This window comes from Chiloscyllium plagiosum, chromosome 25 (genome assembly GCF_004010195.1).
Source record: "Chiloscyllium plagiosum isolate BGI_BamShark_2017 chromosome 25, ASM401019v2, whole genome shotgun sequence".
Taxonomy (NCBI): Eukaryota; Metazoa; Chordata; class Chondrichthyes; order Orectolobiformes; family Hemiscylliidae; genus Chiloscyllium; species Chiloscyllium plagiosum.
The window spans coordinates 4,823,894-4,841,688 of NC_057734.1; the positions used below are offsets into that span (position 1 = coordinate 4,823,894).

Genomic DNA, 17,795 nt, shown 5'->3' on the forward strand with positions numbered 1-17,795 from the left:
TCTGAGACTATGCCCTCTGGTCCTAGACTCTTCCATGAGGGGAAATATCCTCTCAGCAGTGACCCTATCAAGCATCTTAACAATTCTATATGTTTAACTGAGATCACTCTCATTCTGCTGAGCTTCGAGCGGAGTACCAATCTGTTTAGCCTTTACTCATAAGACAATCCCTCCAAATTGGGGATCAACCTTCTCTGAACTGTGTCCAATGAAATAGTATCTTTTCTTAAATAAAGGGACCAAAACCATCTTAAAAACTGAGAAAGAGGCAGTAACTGACCTGACACTTACAGGCACTTAATCTTTGTTTCAACATTGATTAAATTGTAACCAGCTGAACATGCAAATTTAGAAGAGGTTTTTATTTTTCTGTATATAAAAGATGTATAAGACACATGCAGTTCTTAAAAAAAAATTCTCCAACTTCTATGGCTGTTCTTACCTCACCCTTATTCTGCAATATAACAGATAACTATTACCATGCAACTCACCGCTCAGTTTGACTCATATGTCATTGTCAGATAGACAGACGAAATCTGTTTTAAAAAAGTTTCAAAATAGTGCATCTGCATGAAATCAACTCTCAACAATGTGATGTACCAGGTTTGACAGTTACAGTGGGATATTGTTGGTCATCGTCTTGCTTCAACAACAAATGGATAGTGATCTGAGACAGTCACTAGGCAGAGCAAACATTAATGCAGCAATGACACCAAATATGGCACTTATATAATCATCTTTGTGACTGTCACTGGACAGTTGGTGAGAGACATCTCATCAGAGATGGATCTTTGCAACTGGTTGCATTTGCCACTATGCTACTTGAATATGAAATTTGTCCAAGAACATCAGACTGTTCATGTTTCGATGGGCAACTATTGCATAAATAGAATACTGACAAATGTGGGTTTTTAAAGCATTATCCCACCATACCAACTACGTCCACTGCCTTTACTTTCATATGAAGGTTGGGAGTTGACCCCACAACAGCAGTATTAATAACTTGCATTAATATACCTTTATTGTAGCAAAACATCCCAAGGCACTCCACAAGAAAGTTAATGGTCAAAATTTGATGCTGAGCCAATGACGAGTTATTAGGATAGGCAATCAAAGGCTGGTCAAGGAGGTAGATTTTAAAGTAAAGCTTCCCCTAGTGGTCCCTAGCATCATAGATCTCAATCTTCAATCAATTTGATTTGTTTCATATGATATCAAGAAGCAGTAGAGATACTGGATAAGGCTATTGACCCTGACAACATTCTGGCAATAGTAGTGAAGACTTGTGCTCGAGAACTTGCTGCTCCCCGAGCCAAACTGTTCCAATACAGTTAGAACACTTTGGCATATAAAAACAGTTTGGAAAATTGCTAATGTATGTCCTGAATATAAAAAGCAGGACGAATACTACCCAGCTCATTACTGCCCCATCAGTCTACTCTCGATCATTAGTAAAGTGATGGAAAGTGTCATCGATAGTACTATCAAGCAGCACCTGCTCAGCAATAACCTGCTCAGTAATGACCAGTTTGATTCTGCCAGGGCCACTCACTCCTGATCTCATTACATCCTTGGTTCAAACATGGACAAATCAGCCGAATTCCAGAGGGTAGGTGAGAGTGACAGCCCTTGACATCAAGGCTGCATTTGACTGAGTGTGGCATCCATGAGCCCTAGTAAAATTGAAATCAATGGGCACGAGGGACAAACATTCTGCTGGATGGGGTCATAATGGCACATAGGAAGATGGTTGCAGTTGTTGGAGGTCAGTCAATTCAGCTCCAAGACATTTCTGCAGGAGTTCCTCAGGGTAATGTCCGAGGCCCAACCATATTCAGCTCCTGCTCCTCAGATGCTGCCTGACCTGCTGTGCTTTTCCAGCACCACTCTGATCTAAACTCTACTTCATCAATGACCTTCCTTCCAAATTAAGGTGAGAAGTACAGATGTTTACAGATGACTGTGCAACATTCAACATCATTCGTGACTCCTCAGATACTGCAGCAGTCCATGTTCAAATGTAACAAGATCCGGATAATATCCAGGCTGGGGCTGACAAGTAGCAAGTAATATTCGTGCCACACAAATGCTAGGCTATGACCATAACAAATAAGGGACAATCTAGCCACCGCACCTTGACATTTAGTGGTGTTACCATTACTGAATCCTCCACTATCAACATCAGTGGTGTTAACATTGACCAAAAACACAACTGGACTCGCCACATAAACACAGTGGCTACAAGAGCAGGTCAGATGCTGTGGCAAGTAACTCATCTCCTGACTTTCCAAACGCTGTCCACCACCTGCATAGTACAAGTCAGGAGTGTGGCAGAATACTCCCTTCTTGCTTGCTTGTATCACAACCACTTGATGAAGGAGCAGTGCTCTGAATACTCGTGCTTCCAAACAAACCTGTTGGACTATAACCTAGTGTTGCATGATTTTTAACTTTGTACACCCCAGTCCAACACCAGTACCTCCAAATCATGCTTGTATGGGTGCAGTTCCAACAACACTGAAGAAGCCTGACACCATCTAGGATAAAGTAAAAGCAAGGACTGCAGATGATGGAAACCAGAGTCTAGATTAGAGTGGTGCTGGAAAAGCACAGCAGGTCAGGCAGCATCTGAGGAGCAGGAAAATCGACATTTCGGGGAAAAGCCCGTCATCAGGATCTAGGATAAAGCAGCCCGCTTGATTAGCACTACATCCACAAGTATCCACTCCCTGCATTACCAATGCTCAGTAGTAGTGTGCACTAACTACAAGATGCACTGCAGAATTTCACCAAAGATCCTCAGATGGCACCTTCCAAATCCACGACCACTTCTAACAGATACCTGGGAACACCACCACCTTCAAGTTCTCCTCAAGCCACTTGCCATTCTGACTTGCAAATATATTACTGTTCCTGGATCAAAATCCTGGAATTCCCTCCCTAATGGCACTGTGGGTCAACCCACAGCATCTGGACTGCAGCAGTTCAATGTGGCAGCTCACCACCACCTTCTCAGGGGCAACCAGGGACATGCAATAAATGATGGCTAACCAGCAATGCCCACATCCCACAGTGAATTAAACAAAAGTCTTGTAAGGAGAGAGAGGTAGACAGGTCGTATGGTTTAGGGAGGGTTTTCCACAGTTTTGAACGCACAAAGATAAAAGAATGATTGCCAACAGTGGGGTGAAGGAAATTGGAAATGCACAAGAGGCCAGAATAACACTTGTCTGGTCACTTGCTCCAGGGGTCATCTTTTATTCTGATTTGATTTATTATTTTCATATCTACCGAGTTACAATGAAAAGTATTGTTTTGCCTACAAACCAGAGAAATTAAACCTTATGTAAGTATACAAGTCCAAAAATGCTCAGGTCAGATGAATTGATCATGCTAAATTATCCATAGTGTTAGGTGCATTAATCAGAGGGGAATGAGTCTGGGTGGGTCACTTTTTGGAGGGTTGGTGTGGACTTGTTCAATGCAGCTAAAATGTGAGGTGATACACTTTGGGAAGAATAACAGGATGGCAGAGTACTTGGTCAATGGAAAGATTCTTGGTAGTGTGGATGTGCAGAGGGATCTTGGAGTCCATGTGCATAGATCCCTGAAAGTTGCCACCCAGATGGATAGTGCTGTTAGGAAGGCATACAGTGTGTTAGGTTTCATTGGTAGAGGGATTGAGTTCCAGAACTGCAATATCATGCTGCAACTATACAAAATGCTGATGCGGCCACACGTGGAATATTGTGTACAGTTCTGGTCGCCCCATTACAGGAAGGATGTGGAAGCATTGGAAAAGGTGCAGAGGAGATTTACCAAGATGTTGCCTGGTCTGGAGGGAAAGTCTTATAAGGGAAGGCTGAGAGACTTGGGTCTGTTCTCATTGGAAAGAAGGTGGCTAAAGGGGTGGGGGGGAGGATTTGATAGAGACATACAAGATGATCAGAGGATTAGATACGGTAGACATTGAAAGACTTTTTCCTAGGATGATGACGTCAGCTTGTACGAGAGGGCACAACTACAAATTGAGGAGTGATAGATTTAAGACAGATGTCAGAGGCAAGTTCTTTGCGCAGAGAGTCGTAAGGGCGTGGAATGCCCTACCTGCTAAGGTAGTCAACTCAGCTACATTTGGAAGTTTTAAATAATCCTTAGATAAGAACATGGATGATTTTGGGATAGTGTAGGGGACGAGCTGAGAAAATAGTTCGAGGGCCGAAGGGCCTGTTCTGCACTTTATTGTTCAATGTTCTAAGTTCAAAGGGCCTATTTCCACACTGTAGAGAATCTAATCTAATCTATATCAGGGTAACAGAACAGAATGCAGAACAGAGTCTTCTAGCTACAGAGAAGATGCAGAGAAAGATCAATTCTAATATGTGAGAGGTCTGTTCATAAGTCAGATAATGGCATGGAAGAAGCTGTTCTTAAAACTGTTGGTATGTGTGTTCAAACTTGTATATCTTCTGCTGAAAATGTGTTGTTGGAAAAGCGCAGCAGGTCAGGCAGCATCCAAGAAGCAGGAGAATCGACGTTTCGGGCATGAGCCTGAAGAAGGGCTTATGCCCGAAACGTCGATTCTCCTGCTCCTTGGATGCTGCCTGACCTGCTGCGCTTTTCCAGCAACACATTTTCAGCTCTGATCTCCAGCATCTGCAGTCCTCATTTTCTTCTGCCCAATGGAGGAAGGTGGAAGAGAGTGTAACTGAGGTTGGGAGAGGTCTTTGATTATGCTGGCTGCCTTCCCAAGGCATTTGGAAATGTCGACAGAGAAAATGCAAGGAAGGCTGATTTTTGTGATAGACTGGGCCTGTTATTTTTTACAGTCTTGGGCAGAGCAGTTGCCATACCAAGCTGTGATGCATCTGGATAGGATGCTTTCAGTGGTGCATCTATAAAAATTGGCAAGAGTCATCAAAGACATGCCGAATTTCTTTATCCGTTGTGAATATTCGGGAGGCAATGGCCTAGTAGTATCATGACTGGATTACCTCTGTTAATTCAGAGACCCAGAAATGTTTTGGGGACCTGGGTTCAAATCTTGCCCTGGCAGATAGTGGAACATAAATTCAATTAAACAAAAATCTGGAATTAAGAGTCCAATGATGACCATGAATTCACTGTCGATTGTCAGGAAAAACCCTTGTTCACTAATGCGCTTTAGGGAAGGAAACTGCCATCCTTACCAGGTCTGGCTTTCATGTGACTCCATATCCACAGCAATGTTATTGACCCTTAATGGTCATCTGAGCAATTAGAGATGGGCAATGAACATTGTCCTAACCAGCAATGCCCTCATCCCATGAATGAACAAAAAAATCAACCCTGAAACTAATAAAGGCAAGGCTGATTTTTTTCCCACCTTTTCCAAGATTCTAGCAAAAATGACAGCTGTCACTAGGAACCAATTAAAAAGGTAAGGATTCTAAATTATTTCCATCCTCCTGGCCACTATTGCTCACATATTATCCTCTGCATTTGCTAATGCTGCTCTGAAATCGTCCACCTGGAAGTGCACAAGAATAGTCAGGTAGCTGTACTATTCTTGTGCACCTCTGGCCGAGGTGACATTGGTTTAGATTAGATTAGATTACTTACAGTGTGGAAACAGGCCCTTCGGCCTGTTACTTGCATCCTATGTCAGCTCCCAGGCCAACAATGCCTCTTTTGAAATTCTTAACCACGCTTTTAAATTCCTAAAATATGTCACATTACCCACCTCTGTAACATCCTCCCAGGTCTACAAACTCTCCAAGATCTCTTTGCTCCTCAGGCATCAAGAATCTCCTATATTAATGACTCTAGCTGCATTGGCCTTCAGCTCTGCAATTGCCGCCTGAAACCTCTATCTTTTCCACTGAGTCACTTCCTCAAATCTACCTTTGAAATCTTTGGCCACTATCCAGTCTCTATCAAAATCTTTGATTGTCATTTTTGTGAAATGCCTTGGCCCATTTGACCACATCAAAGGCATTAAATAAATGAAAGCGATTGTTCTGCGATGCTTCAGATCCAAAGGTCTGCCTAACACACAAAGCATAAAAACGAGTTGGACCAAAGGGTCTGTTTCCATGCTGTACGTCCCTATGACTCTATGACTCCATAACTAGTTTTGTGTCATGTGCAAATTTAGCTAGCATGCCTTTGCACTCCAAAAGTAATTTGACACTCATTTTGAAATGTTGAGGACCCCATTCATCACATCCATCCAACCAGAAAAGATGCACATGCTGACCATAATCTTAAAGGGACTGAATGAAGTGGGCCATGGTGTTAAATCTGGAAGAATCATGCAGGAAACCCAGTGAGGCCTTTCTCAATGTTCGGAACAACTTGTTGCATTTCAAACTTGTGTTCCAGACATTGTGACAAAATTCTTGTCAGTAAGTAACGAAATGCCTATTAAGGGGGATTGTTGCTTGATATTTTCTAATCAACATGTTCAGAGGTTGTTATGATACAACTCTGCAGTAGATGGGACTTGACTCAGACCTCAGGACACTGCCACTGTACCAATATTACCTATGTAGATCATTACTTGTTGTCAGCCTCATTAACTGCAAATCTCACCTCATTAATATACAGATCCCTGTCCAACCAAATGCTGAGAGGAAACTAGATGCAATATACCAGACATGAAAGTCTAAGCAGGCAACTTCGACTTGTCACTCGGTAACCAAGTTACTAAGTTATGAAAGGTGATTTTAGGGCAAAGAGGTACATTTTAAGGAATGTTTTTGGGGGGGGGGGGGGGCGAAAATGTGAGAGAGAGAAAGAGAGAGAAGTTACGTGAAGGAACCTCCAGTACGGGAAGCCGAAAACACAGATGCCAATTACACTAGAAAGAAACAGAATATGTGCAGGAGACTAGAATTGAAAAGTATAGGAATCTCAAAGGAGTGGAGGACTAAAGGAGATTAGAGCAATAACCTTATAAACAGCATATTACTACCCTGAAAATGAATAATGCTGTTAATTTAGCATCTTGTCAATATCAAGATGAAGAAAATGTAGAACAGTACTAATATGTACAATCAGAGTCATAGAGATGTACAGCATGGAAACAGACCCTTCGGTCCAACTCATCCATGCCGACCAGATACCCCAACCCAACCTAGTCCCACCTGTCAGCACCTGGCCCATATCCCTCCAAACCCTTGCTATTCATATACCCATCCAAATGTTCTTAAATGTTGCAATTGTACCAGCCTCCACCGCATCCTCTGGCAGCTCATTCCATAAACATACCACCCTCTGCATGAAAAAGTTGCCCCTTAGGTCTCTTTTATATCTTTCCCCTTGCAATTGTACCAGCCTCCACCACTTCCTCTGGCAGCTCATTCCATACACGTACCAACATCTGTGTGAAAAAGGTTGCCCCGCAGGTCTCTTTTATATCTTTCCCCTCTCACCCTAAACCTATGCCCTTTAGTTCTGGCCTTCCTGACCCCAGGGAAAGGACTTTGTCTATTTACCCTATCCATGCCCCTCATAATTTTGTAAACCTCTAAGGACCTTACCATTAAGTGTATAAGTCCTGCTAAGATTTGCTTTCCCAAAATGCAGCACCTCGCATTTATCTGAATTAAACTCCATCTACCAATCCTTTTCTTAATATTTGAAATATATATTGACAGATGACAGTTACTTGTTTGGCTGCTTTATTTGCACTTTAAATAATCGGCTTAATGAGAGTGCTCATAAATAATTATGGACTCGCATTGCAATAGTAGTACATAGATCAAAGATAAGTCAAATTTTCAGGGCAAGAGAAATGCTGATCAACACTGATAATTACTAGTTGTTAAAAATAGTTGTGCACAGTTACCAGCTGCTCTCCCATCATATTGAAAGCATTTGAGAATACTTTCTATAAATTGTCATTTGCTTATCCTGCACTTCCTTTTAGATGAGTGATTGAAATGGTCAGTACTGAAGTACCTCCTCGTCTCCTGATGAGCTTGTATTTTTATCTTGTTTCCCACTCATCATACTATATTCATACTATATCCTGCTCCATTGTTTTTTCCTTCCTCCCCATTCCCCATCATCAATGTGCCACCCCATGTCCCAACAGTGTGAATAACAGTGATAAAATACCAGGCCCATGGATGTGATAGAATTTCCGACAGTCATAATGCAATCTGTACTTGGATTATAGATCGTGTAGATTAGGATCCAACAAGTAACTGAGGTTTTCTGAATTCCCCCCGTCTTCCTGAATGCTGAATCAAGGGACAAATTAACCTGTCAACAGACATTAAAGCAGATTTTCAAAGAAAGTAAGAGTTGGTGCAAAAGACAGAAACTGCAGAAATACATATTTTTATTAAGACAATTTTTACTTTGAATGAGGTACTAACCAAAGAAAATGCCTTGTATATTAAATATCAATGAGAAGACGTTATTTGGTTAATTCCACTGAAGGTTGTTGGCAAAGTCAGTGGAATGATAATTTCAACAGTTTCATTCAGTCAAGTCAGGCAGTTAAAGATGGCTGGACTGGATGGTGCCAGGAACAAAGCTGTTAGCGACACACACCCAAAGATTTGATTCACTGCAAGTCAACTTTGCCCCTCACATCCGTAGGAGTAGGACAGCTGCGTGAGAAGGGAAAATCAGCTGAAGTTGCTGGCCAGTGACCTCCTACTGGAAGACATAGGTCAGTACTAGGAATACTGCAGAGAGTGACTAATCTCCTGACTCACCAAAGCCTGCCAGCCATGTACAGGGTACAAGTCAAGAGTGTGATGAAATACTGCCCATTTGCCTGATTAAATGCAGCTCCAACAACATTCAAGAAACTTGATATGATCCAGGACAAAGCAGCCACTTGAATGGCATCATATCCACAAGCATCCATACCTCCAACTCCAACACTCAGTAGAAGCAGTGGAGAAATTCACCAAAGAACCTTCCAAACATCCGACTATTTCCATCGAGAAGGGCAAGAGCACCAAATACATGGGAACATCATCACCTACAATTCCCACTCACCACCCTGACTTGGAAATATATCGTTGTTCTTTCAGTGTTGTTTGATCAAAATCCTAGACTTCTCTCCCTAGTGGCAGATGTACCGACAGCACATAGATTGCAGCTGTTCAAGACAGCAGCCTACTGCCACTCTTTTCAGGGGAACTAGTGACAGGCAATAAATGCTAGCCCAGTCAGTGATGCCAACGCTCCATTAGTGAATTTAAAAAAAACACAATAATTATGAAAATGCAAGATATATTTCAAATGGATGGAGTACAGATACATGAAGAAATGATCCAAGGTTTAAGGAAATTCTACAGCAACGAAAACACTAAAATTACAACTAAACATTCATGCTCAGCTGCTACAGAGTGAAGACTTGGAATGTAGACTATAGATCTACCATTACAGTTTTCATCTGCTACCTAGGTGACAACACAGATTGCTGTACAATAATTGAAGAAAAAAAACATGTCAACCAGGCCAACTCAATGGTCAGCTAAACTAGCATCTAGAATAGATGTAAGGGTCACTGAGGGACTTAATCAGTCACTAATATCAACCCAAGCTACTGGACGAAGAGAGTTATTCTCGCAACATCTCAGACATTTTGTATCCAAACTCATTTTCAACCCTACCTAATTTTGCTTAGATTTCCAAGACCTACATTTGGAATGGGATGATATTTGTTTTTCGAAGTGTTTTGTATTCCTTCTTCCTCAACAAATGAGTTACTGTTTCAATAATTCCAATATTCTTGTGAGTCATAACTTATTCCTCCTGAAGTCATATCAACAACACTTCGCAATCTTTGAATCAACACTAAAGTTGAATAAAGTGCTTGAGGGTAATTTTCCTTGCCAACAGTGTTTAATTCACCTATACTTTCCCAGCATGGCTTACTTGGTTTGTCTGAGTTTGATAGTTAGAGAGCTATCTAATGGATAATGCTAGCATCCCCACCTACAAATAACACATTTGAAAGTACATCATGTTCCTGCACCAACTTACTACTGGTCGTGAATTATTTCCTCTCAACCAAAAATGCATCTGGGAAAAGTAAACCATCCCTTTCCTTTCCCCTCCTTCTTTTATTAGTTGTATTTGTCGCACTGCCTTCTCCCCACGTTCCAGCCACTAGAACGGTCCTGATCAATATGAAAATTCACAAATTAAACATTTCCTCAGTTTTACGAGCTCATGAGCATAATGCTAAACTTGAGGGACAATTTTAAAACATCAATGAGTTAAACATTATATGTAAAACCCAGTCATTTGGAGTATGAACCATCTCACTCCAGTTTTTTGGTACAGCCTGTTTTTATGAAGATTCTAAAATACACACCAATGCAATACAATTTTTTATAATGTATTAATTGGTATACTACAGTCGAACCTGGTGTTCCATTTATAGTTTGAGTTGCTTTGCTAACCTTTGCATATGGTACAGATTCCTAAATGTATTTGTCCTGGAGTCTCTTAAAACTTGAAAGCTGCATTGCAGAATGATAGTTTAAAATGTTAACTATCCATGGTAATGAATGTTTCTTCTGCCAAAATATTCTAAACCAACACTATTGGTAAAGGCTTCTGTAGACAGTCCACTGGATTCATGTGCGTTTATGATCACTAATCTCAGTTAACAAAACAAACTAACGTTGCGTTTAAATTTCAACAGCTGCTATGCAGACAGCTCCTAAAGTAAAAGCTTAAATAGGAAAAGGTAAAGTCACTGTTACAACCAGAGTCATGCAAAATATATAAATCATCTGAATCATCTCCTATCATCCTAAAAAATTGTCAGCAGGATGTCCTCTTATTTATTCTATCAAACCTTTCATGATTGAGTGACATGATTAATTCGCCACGACCTTTTTTTTGCTCAGAGGGAAGCAATTCTGACTTTAGTTTCTCCACATAATGTCTTTGATCTTGCTAGATCTGTTTGCTTCACTTGCAAATAAGACTCATCAAATAATTTTGGCTTGTACGCATTTGTGTAATAGTGCTATTTGCATCTTCAGAGGTAACAGGATAATGCAATCAGAAAATACATAATCCCCAGTGAACAATATATAGATTCTAATCAACTTGTTCAGAGATGTTATTACACACCTCTGGAGTAGGTGGAACTTGAACCTAGGCCTCCTGGCCCAGATGTAAGGACACAACCATTGCCCACAAGAGTCACCCTGAGTAATATAATGGAGCTCGGAGTTAATAGTTCAATCTTGTCATATTAACCTGTAAATGATAAATCAAGACTAAAAGTGCTGGGAGATTCTAAAAGCTATCTCACGACATGCAATTTGCACTTAATTGTACAAATTGGGCAATAATGCAATCCATCCTTTTCTTCCCTAAAGGCTCTAATTAATATAACAAAATTCTGTAATTTAATTTGTTCTCAGAGAACTTGGGAATGGCAGTATTCATTATTCCACAGGAACTGCCTATAAAAGAAATGGAAAAAGGCCTTAAAAAAGAAACCCACACCACTTCTCCCAAAACCAACAAGTACAATACTCATTTAAAAAAAAAATCTATTTTTAACCAATTGTTTATATTTGAAAGGAAGTACTAAGACCAAAGTAATATAATTCAACCAGCCAGCCTCCGGATTGCAATGATCACACATCTTGGTACTACAAGAATAGATTTACTATTGTGCTCTGATCAATCAACACAAGGAAGTCTCGACAGCAGAAAGCAACAACTGCAACTGCCAATCAGCCACAGCTTCAAATGCTCATTTTCATTCGGCTTTTAAATTGGAAATATAAAAGCCTCCATGGCATACAGACTGTACCAACACATTCTTCCAAAATCCCAGGGACCCGAAATATCAACATTTGGCATTTGAAAATCAGGTTCTTCTTGAGTTTGCATTGCCTGGGGCTTACTAAATTACTTTTTTTGTTTAATTTTATTTTAAACAATACTGCACATTATCTACACGTAACACCACTAAAACGCAGTTCTCTTAAGATTGCGAAGCACAGTTAGAGTATTGTTGGCTCAATCTGTTGCTACCCTTCAGTTCAGTGGGCAGTTAGGATCTTGCCCACATAATTTACAAAAAAAATGCTAGTGCATCAAACTATAATGTAGCTTTGAAAAGAAATATTGACAGTAAAAAGGAAATGTAAACCTCCATAGCACTGAGACCAAAACAAAATACAACCTACAATACTTAACATCAATAACTCCCCACACAAAGGTTAGGCATATTACATGTCATGTCCTATATAAAATCCCCAGGGGCAAGATTATTCAGTTATTAAAACAAAACTTGAGATTCTATTCATAATTTTTAGTCCACTTTAAACATTTCCACAGCAGAAACCTCTCAAGCCCACTCATGGCTGACCTTAGGCTTCAACTCCAATTTCCAACCCATCTCCATATCCTTCAATTCCCATGTTTAAAATTTTTAATAATTCCAGTGTTGAATGTATTTAACAACTGGACACCAAGCTCTAAGATTCCAAATATCCTTAAATCCTTTGAAAAAGAAACCCTTTGAAACACTTCAGAAATCTCTCATGTTAGTCACAAATGATGAACTGATTGCTCTGAGAGTATGATCCACAGTTTTAGATTCTTCTGATAAGCCGTTAAGACTCCAAAGAGGAGTCACTGGACTCAAAATGCTAATTGTTTCTTCACAGATGTGATCAGATGTGCTGAGTTTCTCCGGAATGTTCTGTTTTTATTTCAGATCTCCAGATTCCACAGTATTTTAGCTTCATCCTCTCAAGACAGTTATACATTTCAAATTGTCTTTCACTCTTCTAGATTCCAGAAAGGTAAAAAGGTATTCCTGATGAAGGGCTTTTGCTCGAAACGTCGATTTTCCTGCTCCTTGGATGCTGTCTGAACTGCTGTGCCTTTTCAGCACCACTCTAATCCTAAATTCCAGCAACGTCCATTATTCTCAACCTTTCCTCAGATAATAACCCTGTCATCCCAAGAATCAATCAAGTGAACCATCCTTGCAGTTGATTTAGAATTGCTTCACCATTGGTGCCATATTTTAAGTTGCCTAGTCTAAGCTCTGGAATTTCTTCTTCACACCCTTCTGCTTCTGCTTCTTTCCCTTTTAAAACCCAGCTTTTTGACCAAGCTATCGGTTACCTGTCCTAACAGACTGAACCACACAACAATGTCATACTTACTTTTACAATGCTATTGCCAAGCATCATGGGATGTTACATGGTGTTACAAATTATTGTAGCTGCTCAATGCAGGAACACTAAGACAAATTTAACTGTAGTTTACAGCATTGCACAATATCCAAAGATGTGCTGCATAAAGGTCACACATGAACATATCAGTGTTTCAATTTGTATTCCTAGATTAACTACATTTTAGTAGAACTTCATTGGCTTCAAAGCTTTGCAACATCCTGAGGCTGTGAAATGTTATTTAATGGGGTGGCACGGTGGTTAGCACTGCACCAGGGACCCAGGTTCAATTCCAGCCTCGGCTGACTGTGTGGAGTTTGCATATTTTCCCCATGTCTGCGTGGGTTTCCTCTGGGTGCTCCAGTTTCCTCCCACAATCCAAAGATGTGCAGGTTAGGTGAATTGGCCATGCTAGATTGTCCCATAGTATTCAGGGATGTGTCAGTTAGGTGCATTAGTTGGGGGTAAATGTGGGAATGTTGGGGGAAATGGGTCTTCGGTGGGTCAGTGTGGACCTGTTAGGCCAAAGGACTGGAGGGATTAAAATTCAAAAAAAAAATTCTAATTCTAATAATGCAAGTCATTTTTTAATACAAGTTGGCGGTGAACATAATGAATTCATGCCATTTCACTGCTTGATTTACACCTAAACAAGATATACCCAGGTTATTATGGGAGTGTTTCTGTTCTTGTTTGAACATTCCTGCAACACTTGTCATTTTGAAACGTCCAAGATAGTTCCTGTTGAGATTTGCCAAGATTGGCTCCTGTATCTTGGACAGCTGCTACCTGGAAATGGTGCTTCATCCACTTTGAAGTCCTCTAATCTTCTAATAACTGCTTACACATCTATCTTCTTTGCAAGACTTACCATGTTTGTGTCCTGAAAAATCTAACTGGCAAATCCAAACATTTACCTCTGATGAATAGTAATAAGAACAAATTATTCTGAAGTGCTGCCACTTTTGTGGTAATCTCCTACTCCCTCGAGGGTTTAAAAAAAAAGCCCTTGAATTACTGCTAGACATGACAAACTTGAAATCAATTTCAGAGGCTTAGTACAATCTAAAAAAACACAACACATTCTGTTGGTACCTCAGTCAGCTAGGCTTAAGAGGAACATCATATCAATGGTCAAAATACAAGGGCAGTAAAGGGCAGGGGTGGTGGGTCAGAGGCCAGGTCATGGGGATGGGGGGGGCTGGAGGCTGGGACAACGTTGTGGGTAGGGGGAAAGAAATGGGGCCAGAGGAACTAGGACCAGAAGCCACACGAAACAGGATGGGTGAGGAAGGGTAGGAAGCAAAGTTGATGAGAGTGGGACCAGGGAGTAAGGCTGAGGGCAAAGGGTGAAGTGAGCATGCCAATGGTTACTGTGTGTGAGCGAGAGACACAGAGAGAGAGAGGGGAAGAAGAAGCAACAGAAGGGGAGAGTACAATTTTACATCTATCAACAAAATTATGATGTATTGTATGAAAATTAGCATTGTAATGAACATTCTCAACTGAATAATCTAATGCTGGACAATTTTATTCCATTAAAAAATGTGTTTAATCACATCTCAAAGCATCTCTCAGAATGAATTACTTGCGATGTAACACCTGTGTTAGAGACAATAATGAATCATTTACCTGCAATGTCTGCAGAAAGCAGTGATAGCTTTTTTGTGTTTAGAATTGCGTTAGTCCTTTCTTCAAAAACGCAATTGTTGCTTATGTCTGTTAATTCATGTCAATTTAAATGCTGCAGTGTCTTGAAATTAGTGCTTTGCTTGTGTGTTGTGGTTTTAAGTTATAGAGCCACAATGCTTATTGAGGATATTGCTGAAATCTTCAAATTCTATTTATGTGGGCTCAGACCCCATTATGTCAACGTAAATACAGAAGTAATGTCACTTTGTGACTGCATCACCTAATAAAGGAGTCAATGAGAATGCAAAAGGAACCCTCAAAAATCAAACAAAAAGCCCTCATTAAAATCTCAAAGCACAAAGATACTTAGTCCGAGCCAGAGTTCGGTTAGGGATGTTCCAAAGACCATCACCACCTTTGTGTACAGTACGGAAGAGAAATCTTCTGAAGTACACAATCTAATGCTTCCTGCTGGAAAGAATCCACAAGTGGGAATTAGGAGAGTGTGGCAGCATGTGCAGAACAATGAGAGCGTGTGGGAGTATTTAAAATTTCTAATGTGTAAATGCTAAATTCCTTAAAGTACTGTAAGTTCAAGAGTTATTATAGGATAAAATACTTAATATAAATTCCAAACATTGTGACAAACTAATTTTACTTTATTTATGAGTGTACAGAATTAATCCAGAAATTAAATCCTGAAATTAAATCCTGAAATACTGAACAATGCCTTGCTTTCCAAATAAAGTTAGGACACACTGTTATGCAGTATGCATGGATTGAAAACTATGGATGTAAATTTGCTCGCTGAGCTGAAAGGTTTGTTTTCAGACATGTCGCCACCATACTAGATAACATCATCAGTGAGCCTCCGGTGAAGCACTGATGGTATGGCTTGCTTTTTATTTATGTGCTTAGGTTTCTTTGGGTTGGTGATGTCATTTCTTGTGGTGATGTCATATCCTGTTCTTTTTCTCAGTGGGTGGTAAATGGGATCCAAGTCAGTGTGTTTGTTGATAGAGTTCTGGTTGGAGTGCCATACTTCTGGGAATGCTCATGCATGTCTCTGTTGGCTTGTCGGAGAATGGATGTGTGGTCCCAGTCGAAGTGGTGTCCTTCCTCATTTGTATGTAAGGTTACTAGTGAGAGTGGGTCATTTCTTTTTGTGGCGAGTTTTTTGCCTTTTTGTCCAACGTAGTCTTTGTTACAGTTACTACAAGGTACTTGTAAATGACATTAGTTTTGTTTGTTGTCTGTCTAGGGTTTTTCAAGTTCAATAGCTGCTGTTTTAGTGTGTTGGTGGGTTTGTGGGCTATCATGATGCCAAGAGGTCCGAGTAGTCTGGCAGTCATTTCCGAGATGTCTTTGATGTAGGGGACAGTGGCTAGGGCTTCTGGACATGTTTTGTTTGCTTGTTTGAGTTTGTTGCTGAGAAATCGGCATTTTAAATCAAAGACACTATATTGAGAAAGTGAACGCACGATTTGCAGATATTAACACTTACTAACAATTGGCAATAGACCCGACCCCACAACTAGAGAACCGTATCACACCCCTACTCAAAAAACTTCAGAAATCTGGAGATGTAAATAAGACTGACTTCCAAAAAATGAAACCACGCTTCTACGGTTTAGCCTAAACTCACAAAGCAGGACCACTCCCTCAGACCCATCGTCTCGTTACCTGGAACACCAACTTACAGATTGGCCAAGGAGCTACACCAAAGATTAAAACACTTAGTAGTGGACTCACACCACTCCATTCACTCCACCCAAGAATTCCTGAAGACCAAAGATACCAAGATAGAAGAGAATAAAACAATGGTCTCCTTTGATGTAACAGCCCTGTTCACATCCATCAACATCAACCTGGCCAAGAAAACACTGAATACACTATTAGAAGAACCATAGACCAAACACCACCAACTTCATCAGCAAGGACAATATAGTGAAGCTAGTGGACCTATGCCTTACCACCCCTTCACCTTCAAGAAAACCGACAGACAAACCAATGGGACACTCATGGGATCTCCGATATCAGGGTTCTTAGCAGAAACGGTAATGCAGAGACTCAAACAAATAGCTCTGCCGATCATCAACCCAAATCTTGGGTCCACAACGTGGATCACACCCTTGTCATCACTAAACAAAACAAATTAGAGGAAACCTTCAAGACCATCAATAATAACTTTACCGGCATAAAATCCACAAAAGAGGGGAAAACAACAACAAACTGCCATTCCTAGATGTCACAGTAGAGCAAACAGCCAATGATGAACTTCAAACCAGCGCGTACAGGAAAACAACACATACAGTCCAAATACCTAACTACAGAAGCAATCATCCCAACACCCACAAACGAAGCTGCATTAGAACATTATTACAATGAGCCACCACACACTGCAGCACAGAGGAAAATACAGTGTATTCAAAAAGAACGGATATCCAATGAACACAGTCCGCCGATTTCTCAGCAACAAACAAACAGACAAAACACGTCCAGAAACCCTAGCCACTGCTGTGGTTCTGTTCGCCGAGCTGGAAGTTTTTGTTGCAAACGTTTCGTCCCCTGTCTAGGTGACATCCTCAGCGCTTGGGAGCCTCCTGTGAAGCGATTCTGTGGTGTTTCCTCCGGCATTTATAGTGGCCTGTCCCTGCCGCTTTCTAGGAGAAAGTGAGGACTGCAGATGCTGGAGATCAGAGCTGAAAATGTGTTGCTGGAAAAGCACAGCAGGTCAGGCAGCATTCCCTGGATGCTGCCTGACCTGCTGCGCTTTTCCAGCAACACGTTTTCAGCCCTGCCGCTTTCTATGAAAGCAACCACCCCAATACACACAAACGAAGTTGCATCAAGACACTATTCAAAAGGGCCACAACACACTGCAGCACACCAGAACTGCAAAAAGAGGAAGAGAAACACCTATACAAGGTATTCGCCAAAAACGGATGTCCTCGCAATTTCATCAACAGATGCCTAAGGGAAAGACAACAGAAC

General features: G+C 40.7%; 2 protein-coding genes across 2 annotated transcripts in view; one reads left to right on the plus strand and one right to left on the minus strand.

The window, feature by feature from the left end:
• The window catches only part of LOC122562524 (catechol O-methyltransferase-like), a 234,766-nt gene that overhangs the window by 109,962 nt on the left and 107,009 nt on the right, over positions 1-17,795 (plus strand). The window lies entirely within an intron of this gene.
• Positions 1-17,795, minus strand: part of txnrd2.2 (thioredoxin reductase 2, tandem duplicate 2) — an 87,616-nt gene that overhangs the window by 14,435 nt on the left and 55,386 nt on the right. The gene's annotated exons all lie outside the window — the stretch shown is intronic.